This window comes from Phyllopteryx taeniolatus, chromosome 7, assembly GCF_024500385.1.
Source record: "Phyllopteryx taeniolatus isolate TA_2022b chromosome 7, UOR_Ptae_1.2, whole genome shotgun sequence".
Classification (NCBI taxonomy): Eukaryota; Metazoa; Chordata; class Actinopteri; order Syngnathiformes; family Syngnathidae; genus Phyllopteryx; species Phyllopteryx taeniolatus.
The window spans coordinates 18,819,488-18,847,382 of record NC_084508.1 but is presented as its reverse complement, the minus strand read 5'-3'; the positions used below and the strand labels follow the sequence as shown (position 1 = coordinate 18,847,382).

Below are 27,895 nucleotides of genomic sequence, written 5' to 3'. Positions count from 1 at the left end.
AGGGTGTCGCACGACAGCCCCATGCAACACTCATATTTAATGTTTCATTGTTGTAGATAATGTAATGATTTACTTTTACAATTAGTGCTTTGTCCTTTGTCTTTGTTTCTCTCTCCCTTCTAGAAACTTTGTTCTGTTCAACTGATCAAGTCTGATTCTCAATAAACCTCAATTATAATACCACAGTGGAAGCTTAAAAACTCCACTGTGACACAGTAAAACTGTTCCGGCATAAAAGGGATACAGATTTTCCATTCTGCTTGACCTAACAGCCGAACAGGACGAAAGAAAAAAAAAATGAAGTCACACTATCTAAGTACGACTGCCTAAATGACACGCATCACAAAACATGTCAGCATATCAGCAAGTAGCAAAGAATTAACTTTGTGTGTGTGTTTTGCGTTCTATTTGGCTTTTTTTCTGATGAAACTTCAGCTTCATGCCGTTCTCTGCGCTCTTCAACGCTGTGGACGTGTCCGCTGAATGTACTGAAACCAAGCCCTGCTGAACTGTCAACTGACAATTAAATACCACTTCTACAACCTGGAAAAAAGGATGCTACTTTATCTAGAATCTTTCTTATGGATACATATAACTACATGTTTCATGCATACCTGAAGCCTCAGTCCACACACTGGTTGTCAAGTCCATCCATCCATCCATTCTCTGAGCCGCTTATCCTCACAAGGGTCGCGGGAGTGCTGGAGCCTATCCCAGCTATCATCGGGCAGGAGGCGTTGTAAACCCTGAACTGGTTGCCAGCCAATCGCAGGGCACATAGAAACAAACAACCATTCGCACTCACATTCACACGTAGGGACAATTTAGAGTCTTCAATTAACCTACCACGCATGTTTTTGGGATGTGGGAGGAAACCGGAGTGCCCGGAGAAAACCCACGCATGCACGGGGAGAACATGCAAACTCCACAAAGGCAGGGCTGGGAATTGAACCCCGGACCTCAGAACTGTGAGGCAGACGCTCTAACCAGTCGGTCACTGTGCCGCCGGTTGTCAAGTCAGACGAAAACAAATAAAAATTTCCCCCTTTCTCGCTCTTCCGCCTTTCTCTGCCTGAGGAGCGAGCACTCATGGCTGACAATGAGGCACTCTGAAGCAGCCACACCAGTAGACTAGCCGAACGGAACATGTATTTTCAAGGTGTAGGTATAACCGCACATAGGAATTGTGTTGGATAACTGCCGTTTCAAAGGCATTCAAGTTCTTATAATGTGGGGAAGGGGCCACTCACAACTCTAATGTATGTCACGTGGCACAGTTTTAGCCACACCCCAAAAAAAATCAGGAAAACTGATATAGTGAAAAACAGTTTAATGCTATATCTCCACATTTGACTAATACATACAATAGTTCTCAGTCTTTGGAACATGTGTTAGATAAATTGTAGAAGTTATCATTTATTTGCTTAGCTTGCATTAGTATAATGGACAATTTTAGATGTCTCGCCTTCAAAAAGAAGACTCAGCATCATCCGATGGAAGGGCGCCTGGACCAAGGACGTGATCGGATGTGGTCGGGTCGTGACAGGTGTTGGTTCAATATTATGTGTTGTGTCTTATTACTTAGAATACTATGTCTGGGAAAAACCCTCTTATTATCAAATATTTTGTGTTGTGTCTTATTGCTTAGAACATTATGATTTGTAAATCCCTCCTATTTCAAATAAAAGCAGGAGCGAGGGGGGGGATTGTTTAGAGCGTGTTGAGAGGCTGTGATCTGAACAATCTCCCATACGCCCTCCTCCTTCATTCCTTTTGTGTCTATTTTTTATAATGTTGGGTAAGATAAATCCAACAACATGTTTTCAGCAATTGTCTTCAAACATGTATAATGAATTCAGAAGCAAATTTCTGAATTCACTTTACAGTGTCTTTAGACGTAAATACAACAAACATTTGATTCGGCAGCACATTGTAGTGGTTAGCACTTCTGTCTCACGTCGGTGGTTCTGACTTTGTATCTCAGCTCAGGGTTTGCCTGTTCTGCCTATGCTAAAATGGGTGTTCAATGTACTATAGCTTGCTCACAAATTCCCAAAATATGAATGTTAGGTTAATTGAGGACTCTAAATTGTTAATTGGTGTGAATGTGTGCCCTGGAATTGGCTGGCGACCAGTCCAGGGTTTACCCCGCCTCTCGTCCAAAGTCAGCTGTAATAGGTTCCAGCTTTCCCATGACCCTAAGGAAGACAAGCGGTATAGAAGACAGATAAAACATATTCATTCGTCATTATTATGTGAGGACTTGTATCTATCTTACAATGCATGTTTACCACAAGGGGCCTCATATTTAGGGGACTTATATTACAAAACTAAGAACTAAAAGGTAAAGTCGTCAACCACAAGGTGAGTAACCTAAAGTGAAGGCAGGTTTGGGCTACAGAAAGACCATTGCTTCTTTTCTTTTTGTCCTCTTGTTTCCCTCCCGTTTATCAATGTCACCCATAGGGGATGACGCAGAATCACCCCTGATAGCTGCAGGCCATCGCTCACACTGTCTCTGGAGGCGACAACCTGCTTCCAGAACCCATTCAACTGGTAGACATTACATCGCCTCATGCAAAGCACAATTAAAAACACAAGCAGGTCAGAGTCTGTGATCCTCAAGGGTTTAGGATGGAAGATTTTTTAGATTTATGCTTTTTTTTTATATATATAAACACACTGAAAATCCACCTCATGTGGTGGCTTTAGTAATGGAGCATTGACTTGACTCTGGGCTTTACCAATTGTATGTCAATGTATTGAGTGTAGTACGGTCAGTTGTGACTTCACTCTCACGCAGAAATACACATACACACAAACACACGCACACACACACACACGCACACACACACACACACAGTACACAAACACTGTACACAAACAGCGAGAGACTGATGGCTATTAGAGTGCAACGATGCTCCCTCTTATCTCCCACCATGATAGAGATCTACAAAGCGCTTGGAAGAGATTATAAATTCATTACCTTGATACACAAGTGAACACTGAGATAGACAGGTGTGTGACAACTGAGATGGGGGAGCACAGCAAGGGCACTGGGAGGAGCGAGGATACAAAACCAGTGAATTGCTGCAGGAATAGAATAAAAGATCAGCTTCAGATAAATCACTCATTTTTGTTCGTGCCAACACTGGGTTACAATATTTATTTTGTAAATTGTCTGTTTTTTGACCTGATTTAGGACAATTTTGCATCGCTAAATCTGAAAAAGATTGCTAACAGTTTATGAATTAATAAATGTTACAAACTTTGCTTAGTGTAAATTGAATAGTAGACATTGATAAAAGTAAGTACCTGTAAATTGAATTTTATATCATCATTGTTCAAAATTCAGGACATAAACCTCTAAAGCGAAAATACCTGTATATGTAAACAAAAACGTGGCCATAGTTAAAAAAGGTGACCTGATTGAGAAAAGCCAATGTGATATTTCGATTCAGCATGTGAAAACTTTCCTAAATCAGCTAAAAAAAAAATCTTAGACAATACATTTCTTGTTGACCAGTGTTATTACAAACACACCATGAAAAGATGTAAAAGGGGACTCAGGGGCTCTAATCAATACAATAATGAATACTTTTTTTTTTTTTTTTACAGTAAAGTGCACAGTTTACACATGCACCACTACTGCAAAAAGGTTAATTGAAGACTTTAAATTGTTGATAGGTGTGACTGTGAACCGTTATTTGTCTATACTGTATATGCCCTGTAATTGGCTGGCGACTAGCCCAGGGTGTACCCTGCCTCTCGCCCCAAGTCAGGTGGGATATGCTCCAGCTCACCTGTGACCCTGATAACAAGCACTATGGAAAATGGATGGATGAATATGATGCTTAAATATCTTTTTTCTGCTTTCGGGTTGAAAGCATTCTGCATTGTAGTCAGGGTAACAATCTCACAGGGCTGCTATATTTGTTCCCAAACTGACTCGCTCACCCTTCATTTCTCCTTCAGCTCCCTTTCTCAGGCTCACTCTCAATATGGCTTTTTTTCTACAAAACTGTTTTCCCTCCAGCGTTGTTGCACTTGGCTGAGTTTTGAAGGCAAGTGAAAGAGTGCAGCTAAATAAACCACAATAATATTAGAGAGGGTAAAGAGAGACAAAGAAAAAAACAGAGGAAGCATTTGAGATAACCACATTAAATGGTTGGTCCTATTAAAAATGTGCCTACTGGTGGTGGTGTACGTTTCATAATCACAGTTGTCAACACTTGACGTAATCGCCTGACATATCCACGGATAAGATATTAATTTCACCAATGTGAGTAGTCCACACCAAAAATACACCATCACCCCCAAAACGCTCTCATCTGAAAACATTGGGCAATAAACTACAATATCCCATCTGGTGGCCAGTGTATTGAGTTGATAATTACAATACTGAGCAAAACCTAGATAAAAGATTTTAAAAAAAAACTCAACCCACCTAAGTAACGTGGCTTAATGTAACTAGATCCGAAATGTAATGGGGTTCAATAAACATTTTGATGTTTTTTAAGTACTGATTCCAGGGTGTTGTGGCCAATAATTTACTATATTAGCAAATACAGGATACAATATTTCCATTACACAGGGTAGAAAGAAAAACGACAGTGATTAACACATTTATTAGACAGCCATCCAGGTTTATGCCATAGGGATGCTAAATTTAAAGCATTGGTAATAATTAAAATCTATCATTATAAATTTGACTTGCGACTGGATATCCGTTCGTAAAAAAAAACAAAAAAAACAAAAAAAACAAAGCAAAACAAAACAAAAAAAGTGTGGGTGTGTGAAGTGGCAGTCCTAGCTTGAATGGTCCGGTGTGCGAGACCCCCTGTGGCTCTGTAAATATTGTTTGTGCAGAGTTTGTAGAGAGAAAATCTTAAAATAAATTGTATTGTTCTGGTCTATTGGCGGCACAGTGGACGACTGGTTAGCACATCTGGCTCGCAGTTCTGAGGACCGGGTTCAAATCTCCCCGCGCCTGCATGGGTTTTCTCCGGAGACTCCGCTTTCCTCCCACATCCCAAAAACATGCATGGTAGGTTAATTGAAGACTCTAAATTGCCCTGAGGTGTAAATGTGAGTGCGAATGGTTGTTTGTTTATATATGCCCTGCGATTGGCTGGCAACCAGTTTATCTTACCCAACATTATAAAAAATAGACACAAAAGGAATGAAGACGCTGGTTTCTTTTTCTCATGAGGAGGGCGTATGGGAGATTGTTCAGATCACAGCCTCTCAACACGCTCTAACCAATCTCTCCCGTCGCTCCTGCATTTATTTGAAAATAGGAGGGTTTTTCCCAGACATAATGTTCTAAACAATAAGACACAACACAAAACATTGGACCAACACCTGTCACGTCCCCGACCACATCCGATCACGTCCTTGGTCCAGGCGCCCTTCCATCGGATGATGCTGAGTCATCTTTTCGAAGGCGAGACATCTAAAATCGTCCATAATACTAATGCAAGCTAAGCAAATAAATGATAACTTCTAGAATATATTTAACATTTCCCTCCTGTTTATCATGTATTTGCACAAATTCTCATATCATCTTACAGTCACTTCATTTCGATTTTTAATTGTAGAATCATTTTTATGAAACAAATACATTTACACTCAGAGTAAACTTGTCATACATGAATGTTGTAGTATAAACATCGTAATCACCTGGATCAGGAAACAAATCAGGTAAAACAACATCATCATCATCATCGTCATTATTATCAACCTCCAATAAAGGATAAATCTGCTCCATACGGTTCCATGTGGGTTATGGCTGTGGTGATTAATTTACTGATTAATGCCCGAATGCATGGGATACAACAACATCCACACAATGTCAGAATGGCTGCAAAAACAGCAATTGATATCAATATTGGTGAAATTAGGGTTTTATATTTACCAAAAACGTCCATTCAGCTGTTTCACAAGGAGTGTTGATTGAGGGTCCGTAGACCATCGATGGCTCTGGTCAAGCTGCCATCTGAAGCAGTATTGTTTGTTCTCCAAACATACCGCAAACACCTCCCTCTCTTGCGAGGAGCATGTCGACAGCTATGCGGTCTTTGGAACGTCCTTGAGCTGCTCGTGCACAGCTTCCAACCCACTCTGAGTCCAATTTCCTAATCTCTGTACATTGAAGTGGATATAGTTTATCCCATCAACATTTTTATTAATCGTACACCAACAGCATATGAAGTATTCAAATCCTCCTGCAACTTGGTCAGCTAATTTGTATTGATTAGGAACCCCACAAGGAACACCATGTATGGTTTATGTTGGATAATTTTGCCTCTGCCAGTATAAATCTCTTTTTTGTCAAGTATGTCCAAAACACACAAGGAATTTGTCTCCGGTAGTTGGAGCCGCTCTAGTACAACAGACAGTCAATTTACAGAACACTTTGGAGACATAAAGACATTGACAAAAAATAATTGTGCAAAAAGATGCAGTCCTCTAGCAGCAGTTTGAATGACTAATATCGCAATAGTCCGGTGCAAAGATCATTGTGCAAAGGGCGCTGAGACTTCAAGGAGTGTATGCGGTTTAAAGTGACGAGTAGTGCGATAATCTGGGACAATGGTTGTGCAAATGTTGCAGATGCTCCTCAATCAGTGTGCAAATGGAATAATACAATCTTGTGATAATTATGCCGGAACTATGCGCAACAAAGGCCTGGGACCCATGCAAACAACACAATCTTTTCTCGTTACATTTGCTGCTTGTTCCACCAATAATAACCAATTATTATTTTGTCCTGAAACTCCTGTGACAACAAGAAACCAATCATCAGTAGTTATTTCGTTAATCGTTAAAATGTATCCACCTTTATTTGAAGTTTCTGATGGCATTTCTGGTTCGACATGGTTCCCATAACACAATGATACTTGGAAGTGGGGATCTTTTCCGCCAGTATATGCCCACAAGCTCACCGTCAAACACATTGGTTGATTTGATTCGTATTTCAATATTAAACTATGGACCGTTTTGCTTAAGTTAAATTTCTTTCTATGTTCTTTTGCTGTTCTTTTTGACCAACTGGACCAATCATAACCTGTTTCACCAATAAGGTCTTCCCATTTAAAGCCTATAGTTGCATACCAGTCATATTTATATCCCCAATTTTGCCCATTCTCTTGAGCGTCATTTGTGAGAGCCGCATATGGAATTATGATTAAAGCAGCTTGATTTTGGGGGGCACAAAATATTAAACCCTTTTGCTGTGTTTGGAGGCCATGCCCACAAACTTGATCATCAGTTGTACCCCTTTTGACACGAGTTAATGATTCAATTTTTTTTATTGGGTTTGTCATATTGGTCCAGTTGGTAGGTGATTTTCCATCAAAAAAATGGGTTCTATCATTTAGGGTGGGACGTCCCATGTACCACAAAAACAAAACCAACACCATAGTAGCCGAAATTACTACGTATCCACTTATCAAATGTCGTAACCAATGTGGGTGTGCCATTCTGCTGAGTTCTCACTAAACGGGTTGGTGTCTTTTTTCTTCACTGACCAGCAAGCGTTTTCAGAATCTACACATCTGCTCCCGCTCCGTTATCAGACTTTAGATCACCTTCCTTATTTGAGTACTCAGCTGAAATGACTCTTTTAGTGTGTTAAATGAACCCACGTGTTTCTTTCTGCTATTTTTTAGGGCTGTAAAGTGTCAATCTATCTGTGCCACCATCCCTCCGGTTGAGACGTGACACAGCATGTCTCAATATAGCAGCCCATTTGAATAGTTTTTTTTTTTTTTTTTTTTTTTTCCTGTGCTAATGTAAATTTCATTTTGTAGTTTTGCACTTTGTTTTTCCCAATAATTGCGTTCTTGTTGTGGAATACTCATATTGGCTATCAGTATAGATTGTACCATCTTTATTTATCATTAGTTTGCATGCCTCGATTAATGCTACTAATTCAGCAGCTTGTTCAGCCAATTCCTGTCAATCATGCTGCGTGCATTCATCATTAAGGGTGTTAGTGTGGCTGGATTTAAGGTTGTGCATCGCTCAACAGTCAAATGTGGTTGTGATAGCAAGATGGCAATGCAAGATAAATGTCTTGCAGGTGATTTGCAATAGGAGAGCAGACACTGTATGTGGGACCTTTAGGGTGAACTGCTCTCTAGTTGAAAAATAAGCTATTGGTCTTAGCTTATCACCGTATTGTTGTGTAAGTACGGAGGTCATGCAATAGCTTTTACAATCTACCATTTGAATGAATGTTTTATCATTAAATTTGGAAGGCCTAGCGCAGCACTGGAGACCAAATGTTGTTTAATGTCACAGAAGGCCTTTTCTGCCTCTGTACTCCATTAAACAGGTGATGTCATTTTAAGGTTGTTTTCATATATTAATTTTGACAATGGTGCAACAATTTCTGCATAGTTTGGAATCCATGCTCTACAATAATTTGTCAGACCTAAAAATGATTATTATGTTTCTTCGTCTGTGGTTTAGGATTTTTTAAGACTATAGCTCTCCTGTCTTCTAATATAGTCTTTCCTCCTATACTTAAATTATGGCCTAGATATTTAACTTGTCTTTTACATCATTGCAATTTATTTTTGTTAACTTTATGTCCCTCTTCTGTTAGATGATGCAGTAAGGTCAATGAATCTTTGCATGTGTCTTCATCTGTAGATGCCAGAAGACATGCGTGTTGTCATAACTTGTGAATAATTAGTTAGACTTTCACAGTAACCTTGCGGTAATCTAGTAAATGTATATATATATATTTTTTTTTTCTCAAATGTGAATGCAAACCAAAATTGACTGTTATTTTCTATTGGTACTGAAAAGAATGCATTAATGCATTAATGCATTAATGTCCACTACTGTAAACACAGTAGCGTCTGGTCTTAATGAATTTAACAATGTGCGTGGGTTTGGTACGCATGCTCTGTATTACTGCAGCTCATCACATTCTTTTTTATCTTCTATTTTTGTGATAAGCTCCAAGGCTGCAGACAACAGCCTTTCCCACGTTTAACGGTGGCTTGTCTTTTATTTTTTATATAATTTGATTCCTGCAACGCGGCTATTTTTTGTGTATTTAACCAACCATTAAAGCCGTGTTCGGTTATCCCTGTCTCTAAATATAAAATTTTATCAGGATCCTGTTTCTTTTTTTCTTTTAAATTTAATTTAATGAACCTCCAACCTTTACACTGCAGTGTATTCCTGTTTTTTATTTTACTACTTCCTTTCCCCGTTTGAAAGAATTTGGTTCAGTGTAATACTACCTAGGGTAGTCTAGAACACTGTCTTTTTTTTTTTTTTCAGTAGGACGGTGATTCAAATTTACTTTCTGTGGTAATTCTCACTTCAACTCTTTCGAGTGGAGAATTCTTGCCTTTGCATCCACAAAAGTCCACCGTTTACTTTCCCACTGTTTTGGTATGGAATGAAAAACCTAGTGGTTTCCCATTTCCCATTTACACTCTCATTCAAACAGTTTTCATTCACACTGGCTCGTCAGAGGACTCCGCCGTCCCATACGGAATTTAACTACGTCTGTCAACAGCTCATTAGAGGACTCCGCCATCCTATACGGAATTTAACTACGACGCCACGAAACTTTCCTAGTTTCTTTATTCTACCCGCCATTGACTAGTATCCACAGGGTTTATTAAACACGGAATTTAAGTACGTACAGGACTCCGCCGTCCTCGCGGAATTTCTGGACTCCGGCGTCCTTTTTCCTAAAAAAAAATTTTAAATTTAACTCACCAGTCGTCTTCAATCCTGTGGATTGTCGTCAACCTTCAGATCCCAGTTGAGGAGAACGAAGACCAGTCCCGTAAAGGGTCTTACTTGCCGTGGCCACGGTCTCTTAACTGGAAGTCGGCTCCACAACTGGAATCCTCGGGTGTGTTGACATCCGGCTCGAAGGACCAATTTAATGTTGGATTTATCTTACCCAACATTATAAAAAATAGACACAAAAGGAATGAAGACGCTGGTTTCTTTTTCTCATGAGGAGGGCGTATGGGAGATTGTTCAGATCACAGCCTCTCAACACGCTCTAACCAATCTCTCCCGTCGCTCCTGCATTTATTTGAAAATAGGAGGGTTTTTCCCAGACATAATGTTCTAAACAATAAGACACAACACAAAACATTGGACCAACACCTGTCACGTCCCCGACCACATCCGATCACGTCCTTGGTCCAGGCGCCCTTCCATCGGATGATGCTGAGTCATCTTTTCGAAGGCGAGACATCTAAAATCGTCCATAATACTAATGCAAGCTAAGCAAATAAATGATAACTTCTAGAATATATTTAACACCTGACATATCCACGGATAAGATATTAATTTCACCAATGTGAGTAGTCCACACCAAAAATACACCATCACCCCCAAAACGCTCTCATCTGAAAACATTGGGCAATAAACTACAATATCCCATCTGGTGGCCAGTGTATTGAGTTGATAATTACAATACTGAGCAAAACCTAGATAAAAGATTTTAAAAAAAAACTCAACCCACCTAAGTAACGTGGCTTAATGTAACTAGATCCGAAATGTAATGGGGTTCAATAAACATTTTGATGTTTTTTAAGTACTGATTCCAGGGTGTTGTGGCCAATAATTTACTATATTAGCAAATACAGGATACAATATTTCCATTACACAGGGTAGAAAGAAAAACGACAGTGATTAACACATTTATTAGACAGCCATCCAGGTTTATGCCATAGGGATGCTAAATTTAAAGCATTGGTAATAATTAAAATCTATCATTATAAATTTGACTTGCGACTGGATATCCGTTCGTAAAAAAAAACAAAAAAAACAAAAAAAACAAAGCAAAACAAAACAAAAAAAGTGTGGGTGTGTGAAGTGGCAGTCCTAGCTTGAATGGTCCGGTGTGCGAGACCCCCTGTGGCTCTGTAAATATTGTTTGTGCAGAGTTTGTAGAGAGAAAATCTTAAAATAAATTGTATTGTTCTGGTCTATTGGCGGCACAGTGGACGACTGGTTAGCACATCTGGCTCGCAGTTCTGAGGACCGGGTTCAAATCTCCCCGCGCCTGCATGGGTTTTCTCCGGAGACTCCGCTTTCCTCCCACATCCCAAAAACATGCATGGTAGGTTAATTGAAGACTCTAAATTGCCCTGAGGTGTAAATGTGAGTGCGAATGGTTGTTTGTTTATATATGCCCTGCGATTGGCTGGCAACCAGTTCAGGGTGTTGTAGAAGTGGTATTTAATTGTCAGTTGACAGTTCAGCAGGGCTTGGTTTCAGTACATCCAGCGGACACGTCCACAGCGTTGAAGAGCGCAGAGAACGGCTTGATTCTTCACGATTTTGAAGCCTCATTTTATGTACTTTAGTGTTTTTTCATCTCATTTCTTTCATCATTCAAATTTGGCGAAATTGTTAACAACACTCTTCTCTGTGGTGTGCCAAATTTAGAGTACATATTTATTTTCATATTACAGGGACTTAAAGGACATTTTACAGTGGAAACTAGGCTCCAGCACGCCCGTGACCCTAGTGAGGATAAGCGGTATGGAAAATGAATGAATGAATGAATGAATGGTCTATTTCAATAATTTGATATTTAAAATAAAAGAATATATAATTTTTATTTTTACAGTGCCATAAAGCAACAATGCTCAGGGTTAAGTGTTTTTTTACTGTACATGTTTGAAAATAAGGGTAGACAAATGTCATTCTATACAGAATTGGGTTAAGTCAAGTCAAGGTTCGTTATGATTAGGACATGTGCAAATGTTAACTATAAAAAAAAATTCTGCACCGAATCGAATCAAGAATTGTATCACTCCCATACTGAATAGAATTGTATCGAATCGTTCCGCCGGTAAAGATATTGTTTTTTTTAAACGCCTAGAGAACACTTTTAATCGCTAACTGTGTATCTAGATAGGTATCAAATTGGCCTCGTCCCAGAGATTCCCAACCCTATTCACTACATTCACTGAACAGCGTTTGTGCCACAATTATTGCACCACTCACTTTTAGCATACTTTGATCTTCTTGTCTTAAAAACAACCTTGTTTTCTTGAATAATATGTATCCACACGAAATAGATATGTTTACTTGTATACGTTTCAAACACTGTTTGTTTTTAACATATTTTGAAATAACCACTATTGTGACGTGCATGTACTTGCATGTTCAAAAAATATCAGGCAGCATAATTTACTTTCTCCTTATGGGGCTGTAAATGTGTGTTCTTCTTTGTCATCCAGCAATGCATTATTACTTTATGTCCATGCTGCGTCTATGTGGTATCCTTTTAATCCTTTGAATGTACACTACTTTTCTTTTGTACGTGCTCATGCCTCAAAGTGATTTTTAACGTAATCGTGTGCTTTTCAAGCTTTTGGGGTCACCATGTGTGCTCATGCTGTGCGCACAAATAACCATGCCTTTGAGCAAGTACACGTGCGCATGCATGGCTTGGTTGCACGTGCATTTCCACACCGCAGAGAGGCAGCTGAGGCTGATACTGATGAGTGATGCCAGAGGTGGTTTTCTACCAACCTCTCTAATGGCCTCCTCACTGGCTTGGCTGACCGACTTGCTGCTTCTCAGACAGCCTTATTTGGTAGTAGGGAAGTACTGAGGGGGGTGGCAGCAGGGTAGTGCAAAGAGGAAGAGTGGTGCTCTGTTTACATGGAGGGTCAGGGGGTCAAAGCTCCAGTGTGGCATGGAATAAACCAAGAACACTTAAAAGACAGAAAGAGAGCAGGTAAGTCATTGCTCTGCTCCATTGGATGGATTGGGGAGGATTCCCTTTGTGATTGAATGTGTGTTATAGTAAGGAGTCCGTGGATAGATAACAGTACATACTTGAGTGAAGCCCTGTAAAAAAAGGAGCTACCTGTACAGCTGGTAATTTCCACATAATGTTTGTTCAATTCATGATATTTTCTTTATTTAGTTATTTATTTTTGCTCTGGGGCCTTGCAAAGTAGAGCGGAGGTAGAAAGGAAATTCAAGGCAACCATCCTTATAGTTTTGCTCTTGTCTGCTTGACTGCCTGCATGCCTGCCTGCTTGTCTGCCTGTGTTCCCTGGGCAATGTTTATGCTATGCCCTGCCCAGGACAGAATAGATTCGCCCACACAGCATTGTGCTCTCAACCGGAACTTAAGTAGGTATGGCAAGCTCGAGCCACAGTCTCATTCACGCTCATTCCTCTGGATTAAGTCCGACGGCCTGAGGGAACATGGCACTGGCTACATTAATAGACCCAAAGATAGTATTTCCACACCCTACCCTTAATATATACATATCCCTGCCATTTGTGTTAGGAACCATAAAAGTTTGTTTATTTTCATCTACCGGCTTCCCTTGAGTTTCACAGCCTATATGGCTGGCTACTTGGGGGACTTAAAACTGCAAAGTTGCTGAATTTCTAAAGGTCTCCATAGTGGTGTGAAATGTCATGCAAAGATGACTTCACATTCAGTGTAACACGTCTGAATTGATGAAGCAGTTGAGTTCTGCTGACTTAATGAAAAATAAGCTGGAGGATTTCCAAGCAGCCAACACAGTGAACCAGTGGTTTGCTCTGTCATCTCACAGCATGAAGGTCGCTGTTCTGATCCTGGGCTGGGACCTTGGTGACGTTAGGGTCGCATTCTGGCTTCCTCTCACAGTCCACAAACCATGTTAGGTTAACTGAAGACTTATATGGGTAAATGTGAATGGTTGTCTGTCTGTATTACATGAGCAGAACATTATTAGTATGGTTGTTGTTGTACACTTTGGTTTGTCATGTTATGGTTGGTTTGTCAAGTTTATGCTCCCACCACCGCTTGTGTTTCCAGAATGGCAATCAGCAACATAATTAGTGCAACATTATTGCAGTGAGACAGTGTGAAAATCCCCAATGAATTCATGAAGAGCAATGTTACTGTGTGTGCTGACAATATCTGTCAACTGGCAACACAAACAGTGTCAATTCTAGTCTCTGGCATAATCCACATTTGTTTTATTTCACTTCCATTCTTAAATATTCCATAATAACAAACAAATAATGTAACATTCAAGTAAAAATTCTCTTTCAACCAATCAGTGGACTGCAGTGTGTCTAGCTTGAGCTGACACAAGTGAACCATTGTGTACAACTGCAAATGGTACACCCCTGCAATTGACTGGAACTGTTGGAGGTGTACCTCAACTCTCAATTTAAATGTACACTAAAATGAAATATTATTAATAAAACATTTTTCTCCTAAACCTTTTTGACAAAGTTGTAAAAATGCACAAACGAAAACTAAAACGCTGAGATATTCAAGCCACGGCGGTAGTTTGCAATGGTGCTTAAGTAGAGAAACACTGCACACATGCACACCAACTGCTTGTCATCGTGGATGAAAAAGTCTTAACTTTAACTGATTGAACACTTGGGTAAGTACTGCAAATCGGCTCTGTGGTCCACCAAAATGAAGAGTAAACTCATATACATAGTACCTCCTAAATTTTTGCAGAGCAGTTTTTCCAAGAGTCCCCCCAGCAAGGACACTACATTTCTCTACATAATGAGCGTTGCACGGGTGTAGTGTGCAGTGACGCCAGTGTTACGATGAGGCTGATAGAAGCTCACAAGGCACATTAACCAGCAGATAGTAGTGTTCTGTGAGAACATAGTGTCTCTGGATGCCAGCTGTAAAGATTAGCAGACCTTTGTTTAATTGTGCTGCTAACATCTTGGAACCCACTCGAGAGTTAAATGTTCCCTTTTCCTTATAAACTGTCTTTAAAGCTCAGCCAGTGGTTGCCATTGCTTGTTCATTCAAACGCAAAGTCCATACCAATTTGCTAAAAGCTTAAAGAGATACAGTACGTGCAATTAAGGCACATGCATCCCCAAGAGCTAAGGTGTAGTAACCCTGGGGGAAAACCGTAACATGCAAACAAAATACAGCCACAAAACATTAGGCAATTGCCCTCAGTTTTAGTGCATGTTTAACTTGATTTGATGTTGTAATCCTAAAATAAAAAGGTCCCCATAAAACCCCCAGCAGTGCCCCTTTGAGGCAGAGTGATACATCAGCCAACTGACCCAAATTGCCTTAGTTAGAGCCAACTCACCAGTTGGGATAAACAATATCAAACATTATAGTCACTGAACTCTGATCCACTTACATGTTTTCCTCCCTCTTAAAGCACAGCAAAAAGTGCACAATAAATCAGCCAGCAAAGTGTAATCTAAACATCCCTCATCTGTGCCCCACTAAAGCTTCCCCACTGGAGGCTAAATGATAAGCAGTAAAAGCAGCTCTACAACATGTTGTCCTGGTTTCAGGAAGAGGTGTCGGGAATTTGGCAAATTTTTTTGACATGCATTGCAAACAATTTATCATTAGTGACCACAGCACCTCCCAGCAATATTTGCACATTACAAGGCTCACACTTAAATTTTTGTCTGGAGGCAGTCAAACACCTCAAAGGCAGTAATATAAGGTGCCCACATAATTGGAAGACCGGCACGGTGGACGACTGGTTAGTACATCTGCCTCACAGTTCTGAGGACCGGGGTTCAAATTCCGGCCCCGCCTGTGTGGAGTTTGCATGTTCTCCCCGTGCCTGCATGGGTTTTCTCTAGGTACTCTGGTTTCCTCCCGCATCCCAAAAACATGCATGGAAGGTTAATTGAAAACTCTAAAATTGCCCGTAGGTGTGAATGTGAGTGTGAGTTGTTGTTTGTTTATATGTGCCCTGCGATTGGCTGGCGACCAGTTCAGGGTGTACCCCGCCTCTCACACGAAGATAGCTGGGATAGGCTCCAGCACGCCCACGACTCTAGTGAGGATAAGCGGTATAGGAAACGGATGGAGAATTGGAAGACTTTGATTTTTAAATGTATACCTTATCAATGCACCAATGTTTTTTTGTGTACTGGGAAAGTCAAAGACAAAACCTTGGTTTGTTTGGGTAAAAAAAAAAAAATCTTTGTAAAACATTTATAACAAGTTTATAAACTACTACATCCTATTATTATTACGTAATAATAATGAATTTAGTGCAGTACATTAATTTTATGTAAACATAGGCTAACCACTATAACAGCCAAACATACAATACAACTCTTACTGTAACTGTTATGATGAGTGACAAAGGCTAAATGCAAACTCTCTGGCTCCGGAGCAGAGAGTTAGGCGGACCTGATTTCAGGCCTTGGGGCAGAAAAAGCGTGTGGAACTCAGGAATGCGTGGACAATTTTAATTCATATTTCACATGTTTATTGAGGCACCATAGAGACAATATTACATCCCAAATACTACAAAAAGTTGTAGTGTGACAAGTGACTTACGTATATTATTCTTCTCATCTTTTTTTAACACATGTTGTTGAGGCTGGTCCTTATTTTATAATTGTTGGGGAAAAGCAAATCCAAATAAAAAACACAATATACTACCAGAGTTAATGGTTTTATGCTAAACAGGGGTCCTATTTTCAAGGTGCTTCAATATCTGCAAGATATGACGGTGGGTCTAACTCAAAACTTTGAAACTACTTCAGGAACTTCATACTCCTCAAAGGCGTTCGGCGGTAGATGCAAATTTTGAGGAGTAAATTGTAGGAGATTCCAATATAGTGGGTCCACTTAATATGAGGCTGGTAGCCTCTAGCTGGGCGGAGATGAGAGGCACATAGAGAAGTGATGGTTAGCCCTGCATCTGCTTTGACACACATTCCCTCCACCTCGTCTAAAATTCGTGCATGCGCTAAGCTCTGCCAACAGCGCTTACAATCAAGCGATGATATGGCGATGAGGTAAGCAGTTCCCTGCTTACCTCATCGCCATATCATCATTAAGAGCAGTAGCGTAATCCATAGAAGATAATTCCACTCTAAATAAAACTACTATCTAGTATTTACCATGCAAACTGTAGTGTGTTTCCCAACCCAACTAAGAAATGATTGTTCTGCTGTTATACATCAGCAGGATAAACAATGTACAACGTATAATATATATAAAGTCTTGAAACCTATTTTCACTGCAGAATAATATTGTGCTTCTATCAGACTTTTTTAAAACATTTATATTTTAGTCTGTGGTTTTAGATATTCTTGATTGAAATTTTTCATTGTTGTTACTGTGATGTAAATTAATGAGGTAACATAATTGAGTGATTAATTGCGAATGGCCACAAAATAGCATTTTAGTTACACTACTGTCATTTTGTTTGGTAAAATATCTTTAAATATTAAGGGTTGCTTTTAAATTTCAATGGAATTTAACTCTTGTGTGGAACAGAGATTTAAATGAAATTGACAAAGCAAAAAGTAGCTAGCTTTGTAGAAACTCTGTTGCTATTCTATACTAAAATGTGAAAGCCTTCCTCTCTAAAGACCACCAATGTGGAATATTGGATGACAGAATAGCGTATAGTGCAGGCAGAGCCCCTCAATGCCATTCTGCAGTGACAGGTACTATAGATGATAGTGCGTGCTTAGTTTGGCTCACCTGTCAATATGGATGGACAGGCTCAGAATATACATTTTGACAAAGATGACAGTTTGTCATACCTAAATCTGGGGAAAAAAACCTTTTCAATAAAACTTGACATGGGTTGTGGAAATTGCAATTATGGTCAAGTGCAATGTGATGTATATTCTGCTCTGAAAATGCAATATTTTGGTACAAACCCCCCTTTTTAAAACAAAATTCCACAAAACACATCATGTTTAATTAGTATTTCCAAGTCCAAGATGCAGAATTAAAAAAGATAACATCAATAGAGGCAGGGGAGAAATATATCCAGAAGATGGCACTGTTTCTGTCTTTCAATTATATATTTTGTATTTAATACAGAGCAGTGATTCAACTGTGGAATTAAAATGTAATTCTATTTTTCTAATTTTATATAATGGTGTTGTAGGCTCCATCAGTCCATCAATCATTCAAAAAGCCTACTGGGTGTGGCTTTTTTAAATAAAATTATAATTCTTCCTAAAATCAAAGTCACATGGCTCTCACACTATTGTAACGGGATCATAAAACTCCAAATAGGATTATCCTACACTGTGGCCAGTGCCGATTTATAAACAGGGATTGAATGGTTTAAAGAACAAGAAATACTAACAAAAATTTATTACATTATATTATTATTTAAAAAAAATAAAAATAAAAAATAGACCCGCGAGATGTGCTCCTAAGAGCGCTTCATTTTTTTGCAGGATATTATATTCCCTCTGGGGAAGAAAATCTCACCCCTAAAATGGAGGCGAACTGTGCATAAATGCTCCACTTACCACTGGCTTGTTTTCAAAACCTCTTTAACATCATATCTTCAGCTACTCCGGCAGCTTCTTCTACTTCTTCTTCTTGTTAATCACGCGTACCTTTAAAGTTAAGAAAGCGGGAGAGGGAGAGGGGGAAAACAGGGAAAATGAAAGAGAAACATTAATGAAAGGGACTAGTAAATGAAATGCTTCTTCAAGTGGTAGGTGGTGGGTGGAGGGAAGTCGACAAATGCTGAGATGAGTTTATCTCTCATTCTCTCTCCTTGCCCTTTGTGACCATAGGACGGCAGTTCTCAGGCAAAAAGGAGGCTTGCCGCTGATTGCTTGAGAGTATTGCAGAGCAAATCTACATGAAATCCTTCTGGGCTTTTTTTTCTTTTTTGATCATTTTCTCTTTCACATCGCTAATGAGCCAGGTCTGAAAATATCAATTTACTGTCAGCTCGTGCACATTTGTTGTGTATGTTTAAATGTGGTCAATACCTTATTCAACAATATTTTCTTATTTGTTTTGTGTTACAGGACTTAGATATGCAAACCAAAAAAGTAACAAATGTAAAAACCACCCATCAAGCCTTTTTGTATTTTAAAGTGATACCCTCAGGTCTGGATGTTTGGTTGTCCTTGTCTCCACCCACGGAGACTTCATAGAAACCAAAGGAAGGTTATCTCAAGTGAAGTCAGTGAAGCTCATCCATGATGAGTTTCCTCCAGGATACTGATATGAATATCATTTATGGAATGCTCAACAGGGGCATGTTTGAGTAATATGAATGCTGAGTCTTCTACATTCATATAAGTTTCATATCAGCGGCCATGATATGGTCTTATTTTTCCACAGAGCATTACATGAGCTTGCATATAAAAACCTTTCATTCTTGTATGATGCTGACTTTCAGATGCTAAGTTCTTTTCAAGACACAGGAAGTCTTTCGGGTATTAATTTGCTCCCATTTCCAGTTTTGTAGCTCTTGTTGGCTTGATCCTGGGTTCAGACCCTGAATTGGGACATAGCGATGTTGCATGAAGCAATTAAATTCTTGATTCTTAAGAAAGTGTGACTATATCTAACGTAAGTTGAGTGGAACTACAAATGGTACTCAGTAGAGCTAAGCCCTTTGGATCAGTACCTGTACCCTTTATAGTTTATTTCTCTGAACTTGACCTGAATCAGTTTAGTAATTTTTGCAAAACCCTACTAACAAAGAAAAAAACAAGCAACTGAAATTGCAGACATAAGTAAGGGTGTTCAAAATATATGACATCATTTGAAATACAATTATTTGAGGTTTCAGAGAGAGAAAAATGCCAACTACATGCTACACTATACAGTATGTCCTAGGCCAGGGGTGTCCAAACTTTCTCCTCCATGTGCCGCTTCCAGAACGGATGAACGCAATAGCCACTTTGAAATTCTGTGACCTTATCAAACATAACCATTCCATCAAGCAATAATTTATTTATTTTTATTTTGAAAAAACTGCTAAAGTGAATATAATGAAGTCTAAAACCGCTGTTTAAATGCCATGTTTTTGTGATAAAAAAAAAAAATAACCCCAAAAAAAATTTCAAAAACCTTTTCCATCCTTAATATGATGTATAACTTGTATATCTCAATTAAAAATGCATCTTTTAGAGATGGAAACTAAAAATACAGAACTGAGATAATGTGCCAGCACTCTTGTAACTCCTATTGAGTTGCACAGCTTATAGATCATGTTAATGGTGGGAAGTTTTGAAATTATATAACTTGGTCTTATTTTTTTTTAGATCAGAAAAGCCTGGCAATTGAACGGGGGGAAGATTTTTATATCCACTGTACATCACAGTTTTCTGTTGAAGGTGATAGGGCCACAGCGGTAGGTTTTTTCAGGATTTTGGAGTGGCCCACGGCCCTCAATCCCATTAGAATAGGTCTGCCTAAGCACTGAGCAAAGCTACACATTCAGCTTCATAGCAGAACAAGACTGGTAAATGGTAAATGGAGTGCACTTATATACCGCATTATAACATACGGTGCCCAAAGCGCTTGACAAAGCCTCACATTCACCCATACACGTACACATTCATACACCAATGGGCGACTGCTGCCATGCAAGGGACTGTCAGGCCCAATGGGTGCAAATTAAACTGGGGGCACCTGGTTTCTTGTGAGTTTCTGTTTTCACCCTGAAAAAAAAGAAAATATTAAAAAGGAAGCTTAGTTTTTACAGGTCATTATTATTATAAATAATAATAATAATAATAAAACAGATCTTTATTCCTATTTACACTAATTCATTAATACACATTATTATATCAGTATCAGCAATAGCTCAGATATGAATAAAAAAAATACGAAAATAAAATGACTGGCACACCCTGAAAATGTTTATTTTCAACTACAATAAAAATAATTGCTGCTGTTTTCTGGAAGTTAGTTATTGACTTTTCCACCCTTTCTATTTTTGGGTGTACACAGTCTCTCAGCATCCTCAGTGGGCATCATTACCTCATTGGTCAACATTCTAATGGGCCACAGGGGTCAGGTTGGTGCTTGCTGGCCAATCAACATCAACCAACAGCCTGGCTAGAAAGCAATCCTCTGGTGCACTGACTGCAGGCCAGTAGAGGGTAGGTACAGGTGAGTGAGTGTGTGTGTGTGTGTGTGTGTGTGTGTGTGTGTGGGGAACAATTACAAAAGTACAAGGGGGGGAAATATTGGGAAACTTGGTGTGAGAACCATCAAAAAAGTAAATACATGCGTGGCTATATGTACACATAAACTCAAGTGTGTGAGAGGGAGGAAAAAAATTATCTGCTATCCTTCCACATGCTTGGATGCTAAGACAAGTGCAGGGGAATTTTTTTAATGTACAGCATTTATTCACTGCACACACGCTGTCACACTACCGCTTCCTCCGGTGCATGAGACACTCCCTTGGCAAGGAAAGTCTCCATTAATCAGCTACAATGACGGGTTAGCAGAATAGCACGGAAGCTAAAAGTCATTCTAAATCAACATGGGAGAAAACAGGAACGTATCCTGGCATCGCAACAATAGCATCCAGGTGGGATCACACAGCTCAAAGTCTCTCAAAGACTCTCAGTTCTTGCTGTGGATTTGGGGGTGGGTGTAACTTGGTCCATTCGTGTGGACAGCGATTTGTTTTCTCATGACCCTGCAACATATTGGCTTTGCGTTTAGTCACCTTGCTGTGACAGATGGCCGAGCATCATGGTGCAGGGCAAATTGGGAAATGAAATGCGTGCCCAGAGATGAGTATATGCATTCTTCTTTTCAGCAACATGACCACATACAGGACAATATAGGGGGGTACAGTTGCTTTCATTGAGCATATTGATGATGTCTAATAAAAAATCCCACTCTCTGCATTCACTTTGGAACATAGATACATGTATGTAGCCAAACAACCAATTAATACGTATGAAATAGTAGTACAGTATTTACATTCACTGCCAGAACTGGCCTTGAAAACACGTATTGTACTTCCATTCCAACAGCAGCCATATACAATTTAGATTCATCCATCCATCCATCCATTTTCTGAGCCGCTTCTCCTCACTAGGGTCGCGGGCGTGCTGGAGCCTATCCCAGCTGTCATCGGGCAGGAGGCAGGGTACACCCTGAACTGGTTGCCAGCCAATCGCAGGGCACATCGAAACAAACAACCATTCGCACTCACAGTCATGCCTACGGGCAATTTAGAGTCTCCAATTAATGCATGTTTTTGGGATGTGGGAGGAAACCGGAGTGCCCGGAGAAAACCCATGCAGGCACGGGGAGAACATGCAAACTCCACACAGGCGGGGACGGGGTTTGAACCCCGCACCTCAGAACTGTGAGGCTGACGCTCTAACCAGTCGGCCACCGTGCCGCCAATTTAGATTCATAAAAAGGCAAATCATAAAAAAGGAAGACACAATCAGAACATTTCTGGAAAAACTGACAACAGGTCTTTAAATATGGTACATTTACAGTACATCTGAAATGTCAACACTCTTCTGATGATGCTGTTACACTGCGCACACTGCTTGGCTCAGCTCCATTTGCCTTGGTCCAGAGTGTTAGATTTTAGAATTTCAAATTCAGGAATTGTGTTGCATTGAACAGTCGAGTAGTTTCGATGATGTGGAAAAGGGTGACAAGGGTGATCTTTTTTTCTTCATGATTTAATCACTTTTGTTGTACTCGCCTGAATGCCTAATAGTCATTTGGCCAAATACTCAAATATCAATTGGTATGGTGTGCTGGTTAGGGTTGGTGGTGTATAAGATGACTCTGGGTTTGGGGAGGAAGATTAGGAAGACAAAGGCAGAGCAGAGAACCATGTGGTGGAAGCTTAGACAGGATGAGTGTTGTGCAGTTTTTCGGGAAGACGTGAGACAGGCTCTCTGTGGACAGGATGAGCTTCCAGAAGACTGGACCACAACAACCAAGGTGATCAGAGAGGCAGGCAGGAGACTACTTGGTGTATCTTCTGGCAGGAAAAGAGAGAATGATACTTGGTGGTGGAACCTCACAGTACAGGAAATCATACAAGGAAAAAGGTTAGCTAAGAAGAAGTGGGACACTGAGAGGACCGAGGAGAGGCGAAAGCAATGCATCGAGATGCAACATAGGGCAAAGGTAGAGGTGGCAAAGGCCAAACAAGAGGCATATGATGACATGTATGCCAGGTTGGACACTAAAGAAGGAGAAAAGGATCTATACAGGTTGGCCAGACAGAGGGATAGAGACGGGAAGGATGTGCAGCAGGTTAGGGTGATTAAGGATAGAGATGGAAATATGTTGACTGGTGCCAGCAGTGTGCTTGCTAGATGGAAAGAATACTTTGAGGAGTTGATGAATGAGGAAAATGAGAGAGAAGGGAGAGTAGAAGAGGTAAGTGTGGTGGACCAGGAAGTGGCAATGATTAGTAAGGGGGAAGTTAGAAAAGCATTAAAGAGGATGACTCATGGAAAGGCAGTTGGTCCCGATGACATTCCTGTGGAGGTATGGAAGCATCTAGGGGAGGTGGCTGTGTAGTTTTTGACCAGCTTGTTCAATTGAATTCTAGCGCGTGAGAAGATGCCTGAGGAATGGAGTAAAAGTGTGCTGGTGCCCATTTTTAAGAACAGGGGTGATGTGCAGAGCTGTGGGAATTATAGAGGAATAAAGTTGATGAGCCACACAATTAAGTTATGGGAAAGAGTAGTGGAGGCGACACTCAGGACAGAAGTGAGTATTTGCGAGCAACAGTAAGAAGGATAGGCTGACAGATGAGGTTAGACCGGAATCCCCGTGGACCAAGATGTTTGCAGATGACATTGTGATCTGCAGTGAAAGCAGAGAGCAGGTGGAGGAACAGTTAGAAAGTTGGAGGCATGCACTGGAAAGCAGAGGAATGAAGATTAGCCGAAGTAAAACAGAATATATGTGCATGAATGAGAGTGGTGGTGGATGAATGAGAGGGGTAGTGGATGATGTATGGATTAGAGACAGTGGCACTGAAGAGACAACAGGAAGCAGAGCTGGAGGTGGCGGAAATGAAGATGTAGAGGTTTGCTCTTGGAGTGACCAGGTTGGATAAAATTAGAAATGAGCTCATCAGATGGACAGCCAAGGTTCGATGTTTTGGACACAAAGTTAGAGAGAGCAGCTCCTGAAGCCGGGCCCCCCGGGCTGGATGACTGCTTGGTGTTGGGGCTGACCTCTCATGGCCCGTGGCTGCTACTTGATCCCCCCACCTCCCTTATCGTTTCCTTGTCGGGGGGTGCCCCTATCCGCCCTCCTTTCCAACAAACAAGGGACACTCTCCCGCCTTCGGGCTGGGCAGGGACTGGCTGCATTGCGGGCCCTGCGGGTCGAGGGGGTTGGGGCGTCTTGCTCTCCTGGGGGTGAAGGGGGGGTTGGCTGGGGGGGTGGCATTGGGTCCCTGCATCCCAGTTGTCGGGGCGCCTCCGTGGGGCCGGCGGACCGCACTGGGTCCCTCGGTGTGGGACGTGTGCCGTCCGCCGGCTGCTCTCGGATGGACCACTGGGACTAATCCCGCCCCTCAATTGATTGGGTGGGGTCCTCAGCCGCCGCGGTGCGGCCACAGCAATTACAGGACACTTCTGTCAGTCTTTGTGCATGTAAAACGGTATCTATTCACCTGCTTGTATCCGCAGACACAGACCCCTAGGACGCTTTTACTGGGTGTGTGGTCACGTACTTACTGCGACAAATAACTCATGAATATGCAAATCGCGTGTGTATCCCCTTACTTATATTCTCGTCCTGTAGACTTTTAGAATTCACATAATTAATGAGACCACGCTTCAGTTGCACAGTCGGGTTCACGACCCTTGTCCTGCATGCTTCTTCTCCTGTCCTTGTCCTGTTCTATCTAGTCCTGTCACTAGCACTACAGCCCCATGCAACACTCATATTTAATGTTTCATTGTTGTAGATAATGTAATGATTTACTTCTCTCATCCTGTTTACAATTAGTGCTTTGTCTTTTGTCTTTGTTTTTCTCTCCCTTCTAGAAACTTTATTCTGTTTGACTGATCAAGTCTGATTCTCAATAAACCTCAATTATAATACCACAGCGGAAGCTTAAAAACTCCACTGTGACACAGTAAAACTGTTCCGGCATGAAAGGGATACAGATTTTCCATTCTGCTTGACCTAACAGCCGAACAGGACAAAAACTAAAAATAAAAATAAAAAACAAAGTTAGCAGACTTCGATGGTTTGGACACGTCCAGATGAGAAATAGTGAGTATATTGGTAGAAGGATGATGAGGATGGAGCTGCCAGGCAAGAGAGCTAGAGGAAGACCAAAGAGAAGGTTGATGGATGTCATGAGGGAAGACATGAGGGCAGTTAGTGTTCGAGAGGAGGATGTAGGAGATCGGCTTACATGGAAAAGGATGACGCGCTGTGGCGACCCCTAAAGGAACAAGCCGAAAGGAAAAGTGGTGGTGCAATTTCAAATCAACTGATTCACTTATGAAGGATATACTGTATGTGTTTGGCAGCATCTCTGTTGCATGCACATGTATGCACACTAATACACACATTATATTAGTATATAAATGTGTCAAGAGTGTGCACACATTACCCTCCGAACAGAAGTGCTCTCCTGATATGGCTTCCTTGAGAGGAAAATCTTTCCATGTTCACATACACTAGACTACACAGGTTAACAGCATCAGCTTGATGCTGAAAAAGGCACACGTGAGAATAAAAAAATAGAAATTAGACCACATGGTTATTGCTTTCTGAATTAAAAAAAAAAAAAAAAACAACTGTGAGGTGAGGTACCAGTCAAGGTCCTTTTGGATTGAGCAAAAAATAGATATTCACTTGCTAATAACCTCCTCCGTTCAAATGTATTTTAAAATACTCCAGGCTACATTCTGACCCATATCAGACTACAAATGTCCAACCTTGCTTGTCCTCATTTTTTTCAACACGTAACAAAAAGAGCAACGCACTTTGGTTGTAACCAACAAGTGTTAAGTCACAGTCTCAATACAAGCGTTTTTATTGTAAAACGCATCATGATAGGTGGATTGCTGGTTAGTCTCCCCTGCTCTTCCTCCATTTTGAGAAAGAAATGCACATCCAACTTGTCTTTATAAATAATCTATTGTAGTTATACTGTCGATCGGGTCTATAACACCTACGGTATATCTATTGATGATAGCGTGCCACTGAATTACTTGTAAATATGCTTATATAGTCTATATAGACCCTGAGTGCTTTAAGCAGTGAGCACTGTAATCACTGCTTTAATTAGACCTGTCTTTTTCTTCAATTCCTTTGGGCTTGTCCCGTTAGGTGTTGCCGCAGCGCGTCATCCTTTTCCACGCAAGCCTTTCTTCTGCATCCCCCTCTCTAACACCAACTGCCCTCATGTCTCAATACATCTATCAACCTTCTCTTTGGTCTTCCTCGAGCTCTCTTGCCTGGCAACTCCATCCTTATCATCCTTCTACCAATTCTATCGCTCCTTCGGACATGTACAAACCATCAAAGCCATCTCTCTACCTTTGTCTCCAAACATCTAACCTTGGCTCTCCCTCTGATGAGCTCATTTCTAATCCTATCCAACCTGGTCACTCCTAGAGAGAACCAAAACATCTTCATTTCCGCCACCTCCAGCTGTGCTTCCTGTTGTCTCTTCAGTGCCACTGTCTGTAATCCGTACATCATGGCTGGCCTCTCCACTGTCTTATAAACTTTGCCCTTCATCCAAGCAGTGACTCTTATGTCACATAACACACCTGACACCTTTCTCCACCTGTTCCAACCTGCTTGGACCAGTTTCTTCACCTCCTCACCACACTCATCATTGCTCTGGACTGTTGACCCCAAGTATTTAAAGTCCTCCACCCTCGCTATCTCTTCTCCCTGTCGCTATCTCCACTTAGTCTATCCATCACCACAGCAAAGAGGAGTTGGCTCAGAGTTGAGCCCTGATGCATTCCCTCCTCCACCTTTAACTCCTCTGTCACACCTACAGCACACCTCACCACTGTTCATTGCCCTCATACATGTCCTGCATTATTCGAACATACTTCTCTGCCACTCTAGACTTCCGCACAGTTCCACAGTTTATCGCTGGATACTCTTGTCATTGGCTTTATCTAGATCTACAAAGACACAATGTAGCTCCTTCTGACATTATCTGTACATCAACACCCTCAAGGCAAATAATGCATCAGTGGGACTCTTCCTAGGCATGAAACCATACTGTTGCTCACAAATGAAAACCTCTGTCCTGAGTCTAACCTCCACTAATCTTTCCCATAACTTCATTGCATAGCTAATCAATTTAATGCCTCTATAGTTCCCACAACTCTGCACATCTGTAAATACAGTATTTCCACATTTGCACTTCTGGTTAGAAGCGAGAACTGCATTTCATTGGGTGTGTACTTGTACCCTGGTTCTAATCCTTTCAAACTAATCCAAAGTGCTTAACAGTACATTCCCTGAGGAGTGCTTAAATTCCATGTGTCCAATGTAGGCATGAAACAGTTTACCCTTCATAGTTTTGATAAATCTCTAGATTAGTTCTTGTATTTCATCCAGTCTTGTATTTCATTCCAACCAGTGTATGACCCAACAGCAAACAAAACTTTTGAAACTCCTCATCTTGAATACATGTGGAATCCATTTTGATTGATGCTGTTCATAATTTTTATTTTTAAAAAAAAATTTAAGCAGAATGGAGGATGTTTCCCTTTTATGCCGGAACAGTTTTACTGTGTCACAGTGGAGTTTTTTAAGATGCCGCTGTGGTTTCTTAGTATTATAATTTATATTTATTGAGAATCAGAGTTGATCAGTCGAACAGAACAAAGTTTCGAGAGGGGAGTGAGAGACGAAGACAAAAGACAAAGCACTAATTGTAAACAAGATGAAAAAAGTACCACCCCAGCACCCACGGAACATGGGCGAGTCACAATCACACCATCAATGCTCGCCAGGAGGTCAATTGATTTTTTCGTTCTGCTGATATTTTTTCCAACGCAATATGTTTTATGATGAGATTTAGCCAGTGATTGATGTTAATAACTTGTTTGTTTTTCCAGTTTAATAGAATTGTTTTCTTAGCAGTAGCTAACGCGACAAGTAATGATTGTGAATATATATCAGGGA

At 40.6% G+C, this 27,895-nt stretch overlaps 1 protein-coding gene and 1 long non-coding RNA gene across 11 annotated transcripts in view; one reads left to right on the top strand and one right to left on the bottom strand.

Annotated features, from left to right (window-relative positions):
- ptprsa (protein tyrosine phosphatase receptor type Sa) overlaps positions 1-27,895 on the bottom strand; it is a 295,610-nt gene that overhangs the window by 207,832 nt on the left and 59,883 nt on the right. For all 9 annotated transcript variants that reach the window (XM_061778242.1, XM_061778230.1, XM_061778234.1 and 6 more), the window contains exon 2: positions 18,265-18,354. The gene's annotated coding sequence lies outside the window, so the exon portion shown is untranslated. The remainder of the gene's footprint in view (positions 1-18,264; positions 18,355-27,895) is intronic.
- The window catches only part of LOC133480354 (uncharacterized), a 117,231-nt gene continuing 101,844 nt past the window's right edge, over positions 12,509-27,895 (top strand). Inside the window, exons 1-2 of one of the 2 annotated variants that reach the window (XR_009789245.1) lie at positions 12,509-12,745; positions 20,717-20,868. This is a non-coding gene — a long non-coding RNA (uncharacterized LOC133480354). Of the gene's footprint in view, positions 12,746-20,716; positions 20,879-27,895 lie in introns of both variants that reach the window. The other variant, XR_009789246.1, reaches the window with a different exon arrangement.